The sequence below is a fragment of the Podarcis gaigeae genome, assembly GCF_964106915.1.
Source record: "Podarcis gaigeae genome assembly, chromosome: 8".
Lineage (NCBI taxonomy): Eukaryota > Metazoa > Chordata > Lepidosauria > Squamata > Lacertidae > Podarcis > Podarcis gaigeae.
The window spans coordinates 88821021-88837990 of NC_139684.1; the positions used below are offsets into that span (position 1 = coordinate 88821021).

Genomic DNA, 16970 nt, shown 5'->3' on the forward strand with positions numbered 1-16970 from the left:
TAGGTCTTTCAAGACCGGTGTTATATGTCCTATAAGCTGCATTTCTGACACGCAAAAATCAGATCCGTGGTTTCCAAACGCTTCCCCCTCCATACACCACTTTTGAAAGCTCCCGAGGGTCTTGGCAGACCACTTAATCCTAGAACCATGAGTAGAGTTAGAAGGGACCTTGAGGGTCATCTAGACCAACCCGCTTCAATGCAGGAATCTCAACTGAAACATCCATGACAGATGACCGTCCAACCCCCCCCCCTCCAGGAAGGAGAGCCCACCACCTTCCACCCCACAGCCAAACAGCCCTTTCCATCAGAAAGTCATTCCTGATGTTCAGCTGGAATCCCCTTTCTTCTAACTTGAAGCCACAGGTTCGAGTCCTACCCTCCAGAGCAGGAGAAAACAAGCTTGTTCCCTCTTTCATGCGGCAACCCCATCACATTTCAGAAGCAGACTCCTCGTTCAGATATGAATCTCCTCCTGGTCTCCTCTTTCCCAGGCTAAACCTACTCAGCTCCTTCAACCGTTCCTCATCAGGCTTGATGATTTCACCACTGCCCGTCGCAGCCACTGCAAAGCGGGTTGGACTGGATGACCCTGGGAACCCCTTCCAACTCTTGTGCTCGCATCCTGCTTGTGAGAACAGGGTGCTGAACTAGATGGGCCATTGGCCTGATCCAGCACCCTCTTCCCGTCTTATGAGAGGCTTCGGGGTCCACATTTGGCCAAGATCCGCCCCCTCTTCTCTCTCCTCCCTGGGTGCTTCCAACGTAGGTGTGAAGTCACCCTGCCTTCTTCAATCGCAATTCACTGCCTGGCATTTTATTTCTGCTCTGTAGGTTTTTCCAGCAGCCGTTGGAGATTCCCTGGGGCTCCCAGGTTGGCACCTTGCTCTGCTTTTGGGTCTCTCCGATGCCAGGCTTGGTAAACAAACTGCAGCGTTCTCTGCCAGCGGGGAAGATTTCCTAGAGAACATCTCATTCTCCCCTGCTAATTAGACTCCGCCGGGTCTCCAAGGATTATGATTTCAGCTCTTGGAGCCACAAAAGGTGGGGTCTCCAGTTCAAGGCTATGGTTTGCGAGACGTCTCAGCCGGAGACATGAAATTCAGGGGAAAATAATTATACAGTGGCACCTTGGTTCTCAAACACCTTGGTACTCGGACATTGCAAACCTGGAAGTACGTGTTCCATTTTGCGAACTTTTCTCGGAAGCCGAGCATGCTCTGTTTTGAGTGTTACACTGAGGTCTGTCTAAACAAAAAAAAATTCCTTCCAGTAGCACCTTAAAGACCAACTAACTCAGTTCTTGGTACGAGCTTTCGTGTGCATGCACACTTCTTCAGATACTCTTCAGATATATCTGAAGAAGTGTGCATGCACACGAAAGCTCATACCAAGAACTGACTTAGTTGGTCTTTAAGGTGCTACTGGAAGGAATTTTTTTTTGTTTTGACTATGGCAGACCAACACGGCTACCTATCTGTAACTGAGGTCTGTCTGTTTTTGCTATTTATTTTGCGTTTGTGTTTTTGCGGATCTTTTTGTTTTGCTTTTTGTGACTGTGTGGAACTCAGTTCAGTTACTGATTGACTGACTGACTGACTGATTGATTGATTGATTGATTGATTTTGTGACTGCAGTACATTGTTTATTGCTTTCATTTCATGGGTCGATGGTCTCTTTAGATCGCAAAATCCATGTTAAATTGCTCTTTTAGGGGTTGTTTTTAAAAGCCGGGAACGGATCGATCCGTTTTGCATTGCTATCCATAGGAAAGCAGCGCACCTTGGTTTTGGAATGCTTTGGTTTTGGAACGGACTTCCGGAATGGATTAAGTTTGAGAACCAAGGTACCGCTGTATAGATATTGCTACACAGCACCCCAATCTCAGGGCAGTGAGAGATTCCACGGGAAGGGAATTAAGGTGGCATATTTAAGGATATATGGCATGGAGTACAGCAATGGCTATGCCCTCACACCCATCCAAGTGTCCTTGTTTTGCAGGGACAGTCCCGGATTTAAAGAAGCCGTCCTGGTTTCTGATTGGATTCCGGAATGTCCCGGTTTTCCTTAGGACGTCCCTGTTTTCATCAAATAAATGTTGGAGGGTATGTTCTCTACCTCCCCAAAGTTGCTGGAAACCATGGGCTGATGCCAAAGTCTCTTCTAATGTTCTTATGTTAACTTATGGAACTCCCTTCCACAGGAGGCCGAGATGGCTAGATGGCTTTATGTTTTATGGTAAGTTTAATTGTGATTTTTTTTTAAAAAAAAAGAAATACCAATAAATTAAAACCATTCACGACAGCTCAGCTGGTGCAGCATGAGACTCTTAATCTCAAGGGTGTGGATTCGAGTCCTGTGTTGCGCAAACGTTCACTGCACTTCAGGGAGTTGGGCTGGATGAGTCTCCTGCTCCCTTCCAACTCTGCAATTCTACAACAAGCTTCATGGATTTGGCTCAGGGGTCGGCAACGTGCAGCCCATGGGCTGGAAGTGACCCAGAGGCCATTTAACTAGCCCACAAGCCGCTCCAGAATCGAGCCGCCCGCTCGGCAAATCCTGGTGCGCTGCGCTAAACTGGTGCAGTGCGGCACGGGGACTCTCTTCCACAGCTCTGGAAATCGCTTCTGCGCATGCGCAGACGTCGGAAATCACGTCTGCGCTTGTCCGCGGTGCGGAAATCACTTCTGCGCAAGCCCAGACGCTGAAAATTGCTTCTACGCTGGCATGTCACCTATGAGTGTCCATAAATTTCCATCTAGCATATATTCAACAAAAAAAGCAGCGGCCATTTGTTGTTGACAAAGGACAGCTGGACATAGAAAGGGTCCCGTTACCTTCAGTAGCTGAGGGCCTTATCAAACCTCAATCTGGCCCTGATCGCGCTTTAAATGTATGGTGTGAATATGGTGTGAACCCACTATGCAGAAGAGTGGAAGAAGTATATGAATTATTTGAAGAGCAATTGCAATCAACAAATTACGCTAGTAGGACCACAAGAAGTTTTGTAACGAGAAATATACAAAGTGTTACAAAGTAGGAAAAGATAGAGATATTGGTTATGAGTTTGAAATGTGATAGGGAAGATAAGAAATGCATACTAAGAGATTAGATTGGGAAATTTTCAGACTGGACTGATACAAGTAAAAAAAACTGAATAAGATGTAAAAGTATGTTTAATTACTGTTGAAAATGATATGTGAAAAAACTAATAAAATTTTATATATATATATATAAAAATTAAGCCACTGGTCCAGGAATCTGTTCCTCTTTCCACAGGTAGCATCCTAAGTCCTCTTTCGGCCCCCTTCCAAAAATCAGTAGGGGGGAACGAGAGGCAGGGAATTAGGGGAGGGAGTGGGAATGGACACAGAGGGGGGAACTGCCATCAGGAGCAACCCAAATATCGTGTGACTCTTTACCCAAGATGCCAGTCAAGGCTGCCTCGCACGGGCCGCCCAGCCCTCCCCCAGGAAATGTTGCCACCTGCAATTCAGTAGACAAAGCTCATTTTCCTTCTGCTTTTTGACATAGCCATAGCGATGTGGCAATTCTCGTCGCGTTTGTGCAGGCCGCCCAAGACGCATCAGGGTTGGGTGTGTGGGGTGTGACCAGGGTCGATCGACCCACCTTGCCATACTGGACTACCCTACAGGGCTGTTGTGCTGCGAGTGCGGCTTTCTCCCGATTGAAATGCAGAGTGTTTGAGGATCGGGACATTTGCAGGGAAACCAAAATGTTTGTTTACAAAGCTACTGTACTACCAATCTTACTGTATGCTTGTGAAATGTGGACCACTTATAAATGCTGAAATATGGACCACTTATAAACGCCATCTCCAACTCCTTGAAAGATTCCATCAATGGTGTCTCTGGAAAAATTTACACATCATTTGGGAAGACAGGCAAACTAATACCAGTGTACTGGAAGAAGCAAGGATCACCAGTGTCGAAGCAATGATTCTTCAACATCAACTTTGTTGGACTGGTCATGTTGTGCAGATGCCTGATGATTGTCTTCCAAAGCAACTACTCTATTCCATACTGTAATGGTTGTAGGGGTTGCTCGTGCGTAAGTCGTCGCCACACCTGGCTGAGTTACCTGGGTGAACCCTATTCTGTCCGGACAGCCACTCACCCGTGGCTGTCTCAGTCACTGGCAGAATCCGTCAGTGGGCGTTTCTTGAACTTCTTCCAGCAAAGAAGCTCTTTGACGCCTAGTCTCCGCCTACTCTCTCTGCGCGAATGCCTTCTGCGCAAGGAGGGTGTGGGCAGCGGAGGACCCTTACTCTCCCCGCTGGTCCCCGGCGAGGAGTCATGGGACCACCTCGCCGATTCCCCCATCTGCCCCCCTTCTCCACTGGTGCTATGCTGATTTCCCTCCCCAAAAGATGGGCTGCTTCTCTCCCTCCTGGGACGCTCTCCATAATCCCTCTGGAGCCCTCCCTCTCCCTCTGGCTCAGATGGCAGTTCCCTGACACATACTTAAGAATGGAAAGCTGGTGGTCAACAAAAGAGGTTCAAAGACTGTCTCAAGGCAAATCTTAAAAAATGTAGTATAAACACCAACGATTGGGAAACACTGGCCTGCGAGCGCTCCAGTTGGAGACCAGCCTTGACCAAAGGTGCCATGGGCTTTGAAGACACTCGAACTCAGGACACAAGGGAGAAATGTGCTGCTGCTTCTTCTGCGATCCCTCGTAGCCAAGTAAGATTGTCTTCCATAAACATGGTTTTAACATTGAGTCCGTAAGTGACTGCGGAGGCCAATTCTGGATCCACACGTCCTTCCACAGTGGGGACATAGGTTTCCAGGCAGGAGTTGATCACGGTGTGGATTTGCCAAGCGTGCCTTCCTCTTAATAATAATAATAATTTATTATTTGTACCCCGCCCATCTGGCTGGGTTTCCCCAGCCACTCTGGGCGGCTTCCAACAAAGATTAAAAACACATTAAAGTGTCACACATTAAAAACTTCCCTGAACAGGGCTGCCCTCAGATGTCTTCTAAATGTCAGGTAGTTGTTTATTTCTTTGACATCTGATGGGAGGGCGTTCCACAGAGAGGGCGCCGCTACTGTTTCTTCCTTGCGTCCTGAGTTCGAGTGTCTTCAAAGCCCATGATAGCTTTGGTCAAGGCTGTTCTCCAACTGGAGCACTTGCAGGCCAGTGTTTCCCAGTTGTCGGTGCTTTTACTACATTTTTTTTTTAGATTTGCCTTGAGACAGTCTTTAAACCTCTTTTGTTGACCACCAGCATTACGCTTTCCATTTTTAAAGAAACGTGCTAAGAGGAAGGCACACTTGGCAAACCGACACCGTGATCAACTCCTGCCTGGAAACCAAAGTCCCCACTGTGGAAGGACCTGTGGATCCAGAATTGGCCTCCACAGTCACTTACGGACTCACTGTTAAAACTGTGTTCATGGAAGACCATCTTACTCAGCTATGAGGGATCGCCAAAGAAAAGAAGACGAAGAAGAAGATGAAGTAGAAGAAGGAGAAGAAGAAGAGGAGGAGGAAGAGGAAGAGGAAGAAGAAGAAAGCTTAGTGAATATCTCTTTCTCAAGGATGCATGTATACCTTCAGGGCTGGCTTCACCTGACCTAGCAGCTGCCCTCAGGAGTAGGAACTCAGAATCCCAGAACTGGAAGGGACCCCAAAGTCATCTATCCCAACCCCCTTTTGCCCAACCTGGGGCTCAAACCCACAGCACTGATTTTAAGAGTCTCTGCCGACTGAGCTATCCCTGTTTTAGTGGGGGCTGTTGCGCCATCATGAGGGTTTAGGTCAGATTCAGCTGCCCGTCTGATCATCCGGGGTAAAGGTAAAGGTAAAGGGACCCCTGACCATTAGGTTCAGTCAGGGCCGACTCTGGGGTTGCGGTGCTCATCTCGCTTTATTGGCCGAGGGAGCCGGCGTACAGCTTCCGGGTCATGTGGCCAGCAGGACTAAGCCGCTTCTGGCGAACCAGAGCAGCGCACGGAAACGCCGTTTACCTTCCCACCGGAGTGGTACCTATTTATCTACTTGCACTTTGAGGAGCTTTTGAACTGCTAGGTTGGCAGGAGCAGGGACCGAGCAACAGGAGCTCACCCTGTCGCGGGGATTCGAACCACCGACCTTCTAATCAGCAAGTCCTAGGCTCTGTGGTTTAACCCACAGCGCCACCCGCGTCCCTGATCATCTGGGATAGGGATGGGCAAATTACTTTGGGGGTATTGGTCTTAATTATTATTATTAATAATAATAATAATATTTACAGTATATATTTATCAGTTGCTTTATTCATGAAAATAACGGGGGGGGGGGGTAGAAGGAACGAAGCCTGTTTTCTCCCTGGCAAACAGGCAGGTGGTAGCGAATGATAAGGAACCGAAGTCGCAGACGCCATTGGCGATAAGGGCAGGTTCAGCAACCTAGTGAAGCCCACAGAGGATTCCGTAACAGGCAGCCCACATGATCAATATACTGTACAAATAAACAACTATCTGACTTTTAGAAGACATCTGAAGGCAGCCCTGTTTAGGGAAGTTTTTAATGTTTGATGTTTTCTCGTGTTTTTAATATTCTGTTGGGAGCTGCCCAGAGTGGCTGGGGAAACGTAGCCAGATGGGCAGGGTAGAAATAATAAAATTGTCATTGTTATTGTTATTCTTAGGATGAAGTGACTCCCTTATGAGGAAGTACAGTCATACCTCACGTTACGTCCGCTTCATATTACGTTCTTTCAGGTTTTGTCCCGCGGCGACCCGGAAGTACCGGAAAGGGTTACTTCTGGGTTTCGCCGCTTGCGCATGCGCAGATGCGCAAAACGACGTCACGCACATGCGCGGAAGCGGTGAATCGCAATCCGCGTGTGCGCAGACGCGCCGCTGCAGGTTGCGTTCTTTTCATGTTGCAAATGGGCCTCCAGAACGGATCCAGAGGTACCACTGTAGTTTGCAGAGTTTGGGACTTTATAAATTCATAGTGAGAAAGCGGTGGGCATTCAACGACGCTGAGTGTTGGAAGTTTCATAGATTTTGTAGAGTCAGAAAGGGACCCCTGAGCATCATCTAGTCCAACCCCACTGCGATTGAGGAATACGCAGCTGTCCCATACGGGAATCGAACCTGCAACCTTGGCGTTCTCAGCACCATGCTCTAACCAACTGGGCTACCCACTGCCCTATCAGGACAGAGAAAAGGAAGCCTTTTTTCACGCAGCACAGTGGAACTCCCTCCCACAAGAGACATGCATGGCCGCCAACTTGGACGGTTTTAAAACAGGATTGGAGAAATTTGTGGAGGAGGAGAGGGCTACCGGCCAGGACTTCTCTGTTCTGCCTCCACAGTCGGAAGCAGCAGTGGTTCTGGATCCCAGCTGCTGGAAAACGTGGGAGGGGAGAGTTGGTCTTGTGTTCAAATCCTGCTTGTCGGTTTCCCTTTGAAGCATCTAGGCGGCCACTGTGAGAACAGGAGGCTGGACTAGATGGGCCCCCTCTGGCCTGATCTTTACCTTCTCAAGGAAACAGTGTGATTCAGTGGTTAGAGCACTAGACTAGGACCTTGGAGACCAGGGTTCTAATAATAATAAGAATATAATAAATTTTATTTATACCCCCCCCCCCAGCCAAGACCAGGCTCAGGGTGGCTAACACCAGGTATAAAAACAATTGGTTGAAATACAACTTTAAAAACAAGATTAAAATACGACATTAAAATGCAGCCTCATTTCAGTAGAAACTCCAATCAAAAACTTTTTGGGGATGAAAACGTCATGTCTTCACCAAGGCCAACTATCCAGACTGGTCCTATGTGGGCCAGAAAAAAGCCAGGGAAGTCCCCAAATAGGAGAAAGGAAGGAGAAAGGAAAAAGGAAAGAGGGGAAGGGGATCAAGTTGATTCCAAGCCAAAGGCCAGGCAGAACAGCTCTGTCTTACAGGCCCTGTGGAAAGAAATCAGATCCTGCAGGGCCCTGGTCTCATGAGACAGAGCGTTCCACCAGCTGGAGCCATCACTGAAAAGGCCCTGCCTCTGGCTGAGGCTAATCTGACTTCCTTAGGGCCCGGGACCTCTAGGGTGTTGCTAAATGACCACAAAACTCCCTGGGGTGACCTTGAGGGCCAGAAGCCACTTCCTCTCAGCCTAACCTACCTCACAGGACTGTTGTAGGGATTAAATAAGAAGCGGAAGAAGAACCATTTACGCCAGCTTGAGCATAAGAGAGAAAGGAGGGATAGAAATTCAGCGAGTCGGTCAAGGTGTCTTGCCCGCTGGCTCATCAAAACCTGGAGCCAGCACCATAAAAATGTGTGTGTCGGGCGATGGGAAAAATAAAGTGTATATGTTATTTTTAGTGGGAGGGGGGTGAAAAACCCGTTCGGAAAGATCTTCAGCGCCTCCTCCGCCCCTCTGGATTCTCTGCCTAAGGCCGCTTTACATTTTTCTTTTAAAAAGAAAACAAAGTAAATTTGTCATGTGCTTTTGTGCAAAGTTTAGTTTGACAGCTCTCTTAACTTTGCAAGGAGGTTGCTTCACCCCTCGGGCCCTGGCTCAGTGTTGCAAACCGGCTGGGTCTGTTCCAACAGGTAGGAGGAAAACTATTTAGTTCGGTGGTTGCTATCCTTGAACCCTTTTGAGCAGGGGAAACTGCAGCCATGGGAAACGGAATCTGGAAATATTCAAATATTCTATCCATTCGGTGCTTTTGAAGCATTCCTCTCTTTTTTAAAAATCATTGTGGGTTTGGGGAGGGTCAGGCTGGATAATTCCCAGAGCGCCATTCAAATCTTGAGGTCCTGTACCCCGGGAAGGGCTAGAGTCTAACAGACGGAGTTGTCTAACTGGCCAGACAAGTTTCTTTGCAAGACACTGACCTAAGTTGGCCATTTCATTGTCTTCATCAGCATCCCCTTCTTGCAAAAGCTGCCAGAATGATGCATGGGCCTTCTTCCTTCCACCCCCTCACCTATCTGCTAGGCAGGAGAACAGCAGCCAGATGTTATCTGTGTGCTGAGCTGGCTGGAAGCTGGAGACACAGAGACCTGCTTGCTCTGTGTTGGATCTGAATGGAGAAGCAAGTTCTTCTGGGATCCGACACCGTGAGCCTCTCCATAATATGTGCAGGTTATAGATATATACATGGGACGCGGGTGGCGCTGTGAGTAAAACCTCAGTGCCTAGGACTTGCCTATGGTCAGCGGTTCGAATCCCCGCGACGGGGTGAGCTCCCGTTGCTCGGTCCCTGCTGCTGCCCACTTAGCAGTTCGAAAGCACCCCTAAGTTCAAGTAGATAAATAGGGGCCGCTTTCTAGCGGGAAGGTAAACGGCGTTTCCGTGTGCTGCGCTGGTGCCGGCTCGCCAGAGCAGCTTCGTCATGCTGGCCACATGACCCGGAAGTGTCTCCGGACAGTGCTGGCCCCTGGCCTCTTAAGTGAGATGGGCACACAACCCTAGAGTCGGACACGACTGGCCCGTACGGGCAGGGGTACCTTTACCTTTTTATATATATATACAGTGGATGCTCAGGTTGCGAACGTGATCTATGTGGAATGCGTGTTTGCAACCTGGAGCGTTCGCAATCCGCAGTGGCGCATCTGCACACGCGCGGGTTGCGATTCGGTGCTTCTGCACATGTTTCAAAGCGCGATTTAGCACTTCTGCGCATGCGTGACCGCCAAAACCCGGAGGTAACCGATTCCGGTACTTCCGGGTTTCGGCGGGTCCGTAACCCGAAAAAACGCAAGCTGAAGCGTGTGTAACTCGAGGTACAGTGGTTCGTTGGTTCTCAGACTCCTTGGGACTCAAACAACTTGGAACCCAAACACTGCAAACCTGGAAGTAAGTGTTCCAGTTTGCAAACTTTTTTTGGAAGCCGAACGTGCTCCGTTTTGAGTGTTACGCTTCCGAATTGAGCGTTACACTGTTTTTGCTACTTATTTTACATTTTTGTTTATGCGGCTCTTTTTTGTTTTGTTTTTGTGACTGTGTGGAACCCGGTTCAGCTACCAATTGATTGATTGTGTGACTGCAGTTCATTGTTTATTGCTTTCATTTTGTGTTTCAGTGGTCTCGTTAGATAGCAAAATTCATGTTAAATTGCTGCTTTAGGGGTTGTTTTTAAAAGTCTGGAATGGATTGATCTGTTTTGCATTGCTTTCTAGGGGAAAGCGCGCCTTGGTTTTGGAACGGACCTCCGGAAAACATTAAGTTTGAGAACCAAGGAACCACTGTACAGCGGATGCTCAGTTTGCGAACGTGATCCATGCGGGAAGCACATTCACAATCTGCAGAGGCGCATCTGTGCACGCGCGAGTTGTGGCTCAGTGCTTCTGCGCATGCGCAAAGTGCGATTTAGCGCTTCTGCACATTCACGACCCCTGAAACCTGGAAGTAACCCGTTCCAGTACTTCCGGGTTTTGGCGGGTCTGTAACCTGAAAAAACACAAACTGAAGCGTCTGTAACTGTGTGACTGTATGTGCAAATGAAATCATACATCCCAAAGACAACACAGTCTCCGTTGACCTTCATTCCATGGATAAATGCCCGGAAACCGTGGAGTTAGAAAAGTGATGGTATAATTGCCCAGGAAAGTGAAGGGCAACAGCCATTTCTGTGTGTGAATACACAGCCCACCTGAAACCTACCTTAGAAGCCAGGGAGAGGGGGACTGGTAGGATGAAAGGCAGGGAGGCCAACAGTAGATGGCGCTAGAGGCAATGGCAATAAGAGACACTCCCCACTGGTTGTAAGTAAGCAGGTGGAGACTGGCGGAGGGCTGCAGCTGCCCATTTCGCCTTCACAGATAGGACTCCACTGCTTAGAAGTCAGACAGCTGAGCGGATTGACTGCCTCTGTTTCTGCCCCCCCCAAAAAAAACCCCAGTTCTCAGGCCAATCCTAGACAGGCCCTCTCACAATGGGAGGCCAGATGACTGAAGGAATCACTCTGCCCATGGGTGATTCTCAGGCACTGGGATTCAGAGGCAAATTCACACAAGCATCTGGACCCTCCTTCTAGACCAGTGCAGGATTTATGTTTAAGCTAAACAAGCTATAGCTTAGGGCCCCACTCTCTTGGGGGCCCCCAAAAAATGTAAAGGGAAAAAACAACTGGATGTACATTTCCAAAATATAAGATAAAAACAAATAAAATAAAACCTATATACAGCAACCATGTTTGGTGTTGTGTAGGCTCCTGTGATGTAAGTCATGGGCCCCGCCTGCTCCCTCAAATATCCCGGGTTTGCTCCTTTCTATATATAGGGTACCTGCATTCTGCATGGACTAGTTGCATGGCAAATGGTTTTAGATACCTATTAAGGTAAAGGGACCCCTGACCATTAGGTCCAGTCGTGGATGACTCTGGGGTTGCGGCACTCATCTTGCTTTATTGGCTGAGGGAGCCGGCGTACAGCTTCTGGGTCACGTGGCCAGCATGACAAAGCCGCTTCTGGCGAACCAGAGCAGCGCACAGAAACGCCGTTTACCTTCCCGCCGGAGCGGTACCTATTTATCTACTTGCATTTTGACGTGCTTTGGAACTGCTAGGTTGGCAGGAGCAGGGACCGAGCAACGGGAGCTCACCCCGTTGTGGAGATTCGAACCGCCGACCTTCTGATCGGCAAGCCCAAGAGACTCAGGGGTTTAACCCACAGCGCCACCTGCGTCCCTTAAGGTAAAGGGACCCCTGACCATTAGGTCCAGTCATGACCAACTCTGGGGCTGCGTGCTCATCTCACATTACAGGCCAAGGGAGCCGGCGTTTGTCCGCTCTGCAGACAATTTTTCCGGGTCATGTGGCCAGCATGACTAAGCCGCTTCTGGCGAACCAGAGCAGCGCATGGAAACACCGTTTACCTTCCCGCCGGAGCGGTACCTATTTATCTACTTGCACTTTGACGTGCTTTTGAACTGCTAGGTGGGCAGGAGCAGGGACCGAGCAACGGGAGCTCACCCCGTCGCGGGGATTCGAACCGCCGACCTTCCGATTGGCAAGTCCTAGGCTCTGTGGTTTAACCCACAGCGCCACCCGCATCCCCCCAGCCTAGAATAGCATTGGCCTTTTTTGCTGCTACATCACACTCTTGACTCCTGTTCAACTTGTGGTCCACAAAGACCCCCAAATCCTTTTCGCATGTGCTACTGGCAAGCCAGATATCCCCCATCTCATATTTGTGCACCTGGTTCTTCCTGCCTAAATGCAGAAACTTGAAATTCAAGGCGCTTCTCACATGCAAAGACAAATCGACCGACGGCTGCCATTCCAGCCGTTTCCACTCACCTGTCCTGGGATAGTCGTACTGCAAAACACAGGCAGCTTCCCAGCTCACCCAAGCAAAGTTGTGCTTGATACAACTTACCTGGTGGCATTCACTGTGGGGTCGGAGTGTGTGTGTTTTTGCAGGAACTCTGCCAGGAAGTGTCCGGCCCAGGAGACACAACGACGAGAGCCGGGAGGCTTGCCTGTGAGCAGTGCTCCTTTTTCCTGCTTGGACGCAAGACTTGATTGTCATGTGTGTGGGCCGATCCACTCGTCCAGGAGAAAGGAGATGTTTGTCAACTTTGTTCAGGTGAAGAGAGAGCAGTTTTGGGCTTGCAAAAGAGGAGGAGCCTGCAAGGAGACGTCACAGCTCCTTGCTCAACAGGACCATGGGGCGGCCGAGGACATTTGCCAAGGAGGGTGGAGCAGCGACTGAGAAGGACCGAGGACAGCACAGGTCTCGGATCTGCACCTTTCAACCTGGGATTCCCAGGTGGGAAAGGCTAGCTTACCTTTCTCGCTCTGACCTAGCCACAGTGATCCATGCGGTGGTCACCTCCAGACTTGATTACTGTAACTCACTCTACGTGGGGCCTAGGACTTGCTGATCGGAAGGTCGGCGGTTCGAATCCCCGCGACGGGGTGAGCTCCCGTTGCTCGGTCCCAGCTCCTGCCAACCGAGCAGCTCAAAAACACGTCAAGTGCAAGTAGATAAATAGGTATCACTCCGGCGGGAAGGGAAACGGCGTTTCCGTGTGCTGCTCTGGCTCGCCAGAAGCGGCTTAGTCATGCTGGCCACATGACCCGGAAGCTGTACGCTGGCTCCCTCGGCCAATAAAGCGAGATGAGCACCGCAACCCCAGAGTCAGCCATGACTGGACCTAATGGTCAGGGGTCCCTTTACCTTTTACTAGCTTCCGGGTCATGTGGCCAGCAGGACTAAGCCATTTCTGGCGAACCAGAGCAGCGCACGGAAACGCCGTTTATCTTCCCGCCAGAGCGGTACCTATTGATCTACTTGCACATTGACGTGCTTTCGAAGTGCTAGGTTGGCAGGAGCAAGGACCGAGCAACGGGAGCTCACCCCGTCATGGGGATTCGAACCGCCGACCTTCTGATCCACAAGTTCTAGGCTCTGTGGTTTAACCGACAGCGCCACCTGCGTACCACGACCCGGAAGCCATCTGTGGACAAATGCCGGCTCCCTCAGCCAGTAAAGCGAGATGAGCGCCGCAACCCCAGAGTCGGCCACGACTGGACCTAATGGTCAGGGGTCCCTTTACCTTTACCTTTAATGAAAGAAGGCAAGCAAGACTTGAGTGGCTCAGTGCTTGAGAGACCAGCTCCATTCAAAGCATCCTCTCTCTGAACTCTTTCCATTCCCGCTGGTTGCTACTTTGTAAGTTTGCAAATTGCTACCCAGGTTTCCTGGTTTTCCTCTTCCCTCCCCATTCCAGTTTCCTTTTGGACTGCATCTTTCAGAATGTGAGCCTGTGTTCTTTTGATTGCCTGCATGAAAGTCACGTTGCAAACCTTTTTGGCTGAGAAGCACGGAAGAAACGCCTTGAATCAGCCTTTGTCAAACTGTTGCCCTCCAGATGTTCGGAGCTGGGCTGATGGGAGTCTTAATCAAAAACATCTGGAGAGTATCAGGTTAGCAAAGGCTGCCTTAACTAGACAAATAAGGTAATAACCAAATAATAAATGGAAATAAATCACTGGAAGCGGGTTATTGGATTTGTTTCACTTTTGCTTTACTATGCATTTTCTGTTTCCAATTTGTACTTTTACGTTGTGATCTGTCCTTTGATCCTCAGATGAAGGGCAGAATAAAAATTTAATAAATCAATCAATAATAATCCTTTCTCATTCAGAAATGTGCTCCAGAGCTCGCATCCCACCACTAAGAAATGTTTGCTCTTTCGCTCCTGCTCCAAATAAAGTTTTTGGCTCAAGGCTCCAGTTCAATTAAATGAACACATAATATGTTATTTAAGCATCAATGCCAGAACAGCAGCCTGCCCTGGCATTTATCCACCCACCCGGCTCCAGAAAACAGATCAGAACTTTTGCCCCCATTTTACAGAGGAGGAAAACTGAGGCGGGAAGCAACTAAACAGTTTGCTCCAGCTGCAGCCCAAAATATCTGGAGGGCAGAAGATTAGCAAAGAGGGCGGATTCGGAATTAAAGTTGTTCTTATAAAACATGCAAGATGCTGTTTTAATCAACTGGGATCACAGAGATCTTATGTTGAGGAATTGTTTGTGAATGTGCGAGTGCACACACAAAATTCACCTCAGAAAGGAGATTGCAGAGTTGGAAAGGGGTCAGGAAAGGGCGACTAAAATGATCGAGGGGCGGAGCGAATCGCTTATGAAGAAAGAGTGCAGCGTTTGGGACTTAAGACCAGCAAGAGGCGACAGGTTAGGAATTTTAAAAATTATGCACGGCATTGAGAAATCGGGTAGGGAAAAGTTCTTCTCCCTCTCTCAAAGAATAATTGAATTGCAGGGTGAGAAGGGGTTCCAAGGGTCATCTAGCCCAACCCCGGGTTGAGAGGAGCTTCCTGGTGGGATTTGAACCCTGCTCTCTCCCAGGTCTCGGTCTAACAGCTTCACCACACTGTCTCCATTGATTCCTATGGGTCTACTCTGAGTAAGATGAGGTCGGCCACCCACGCCTTAAGCCTCCCAGGTCTTACGCCAGCTCTCTAACCGCCACACCACACTGCCTTCCCTTTGCACGCTCAAGAGCTGCCTTTTTGCTCCTTGCTTCCTACAGAAAACACACCCTTGCCCCTCGCTTTCGGAGGGAGCCGCTGCTGCCATCTGTGCCCGGTGTGCAAAGAGGGCGAATTTGCATTAAATTTCTTCTTTTTTTGCACGCTCGCTCTGTTATCCTATCCCGCTTCCCTGCCTTGCACGCTTCCCGTGAGAAAAAACCACACACACCTTCCTTCCTGCGGGAAATACCCTTTCCCCCCGGCTGCAGGTCTCATCTCTTGCCCACTACACGCAACTTCGCGTTCGCACGAGCGCAGGCGTACACGTGTCTGCCGCCCATTTGGCCCCCGCGCGCGCACACACACGTCCCGCAGCTGCTGCAGCTGCTGTTGCTCACCTGAGCCCAGGTGTGTCAGGCTGCGCTCCGGGGATCCGGCTCCGCCACCCCTCCGTCTCCCAGCTGTTCGCGAAGCTGCTCTCACCTGCCGCGCTGCGGGCCCTTTAAGGGGCGGTCCGCGCCCCTCTCGTGACGTCATGGCGCGCGTGCGTCACCGTACCTGGCCCGGCGCCACCTTTGGAGTGGCAGGTGAGGGCGCTTTCGCCCAAAGGGATCTCTAAAGGTCATCCAGCCTGACCCCGCTGCAATGCAGCCATCTCCATTATTATTATTATTATTATTATTATTATTATTATTATTATTATTATTATTATTATTATTTTATTATTATTTTATTATTTATAAACTTTATTTAGAATTCAACAATAACAAAGGGGGGGAAACCCAGTAATTGCTACATCAATTCATTCCAATTAACCACTTTTAACAATATATAAATAGCAATAGAGAAATTACACAGCATCATCTTTAAGTTACTGAAGTTTCCATAATACGCTTTTTATCTCTTTCTCAAAGAGAGGAAGACCAAGAAAGGAGGCACAAAAAAGAAAAAAAGAAGAGGAAGAATAAGAGAGAAAGAAAAAAAAGGAAAAGAAAAGAAAACAAAAAAAAAACACATTTGGCTTCCGATTAGACTCTTTGTGTTTTTATTTCTACTATTTTTTCACACACAGTTCCAAATTATTGTATTGCTTTCTTTGTTTTTGTCAGATATCAAAAGACATTATATTTGTTTTTTACAAGGATCATTCTATTTCTGCCAGGAGATATTTGTTATTGTGATGTTTTCCCAGATACGCTTTAAAGATTTTCCATTCTTTCAGTACTTTCTGTTTTGGATACCCTCTAATTCTCCCTGTCCTCATGGCCATCTGTAGATATTCTATCATTTGGACCTGCCACTCATTTATCGTAGGTGTTTTGTCACTTTTCCAGTTTCTTAAAATTAAGATCCTGGCTACTACTGCTGTGTACATAAAAAGAGATCTCATTTCTTTTTTTATTTCCGGTGACATTATTCCCAGGAGGAAGGTTTCAGGTTTTTTCTTAAACGAAAACTGAAATAGTTTTTTAAATTCATTATAGATGTTATTCCAAAATTCAGTAATGGCTGTGCATTATCAAAACAAATCGAAATCGTGAAAAATAAAGATTTGAAAAGACCCCCCCAAAAGACAAAACAGAAAACCGAAAAAGGAAAAAAACACAAAAACACACATTTTTCCAATACACAGAATCATTTCAGGAGTACAAACCATATTTTAAATAATCTGTACGCAAAATTCCTAGAAAGAATTGACTTCCGTCTTTAAACTTTTCTACGTTCCCCATTCTTTCCGATCCTCTATACCGGTTTGTGTTCCTCACTTATTTCTTTTTGACTTCCATCTACCTCTTTGCAGTATCTATATTTCTCTTGCTTTTTAGTAGTCTGTATTCAATGGTTATGATAAATGAACTTTCTCTTATGTCTGCGAACTGGGATTTCTTTAAAAATTATCTGATGAAACAGGGTCCCAACAAGAACGCTTGGTTGTGCCTTGATTAAGTTCACAGATGTAAGGGGAAAATTTTCCCTGCTTCTTTGATCTTTCCCTCCAAAATT

General features: G+C 48.1%; 1 pseudogene across 7 annotated transcripts in view; it reads right to left on the reverse strand.

The window, feature by feature from the left end:
* Nucleotides 1-15480, reverse strand: part of LOC310851754 (transmembrane protein 229B pseudogene) — a 151047-nt pseudogene extending 135567 nt beyond the window's left edge. For 2 of the 7 annotated variants that reach the window (XR_014568553.1, XR_014568554.1), the window contains exon 1: nt 15365-15480. The product of XR_014568553.1 is annotated as a transmembrane protein 229B pseudogene (transcript). Of the gene's footprint in view, nt 1-12343; nt 12648-12755; nt 12801-15364 lie in introns of those variants that run through there. The other 5 variants (XR_014568555.1, XR_014568556.1, XR_014568557.1 and 2 more) reach the window with 4 other exon arrangements.
* Between the last annotated feature and the right edge of the window lie 1490 nt (nt 15481-16970).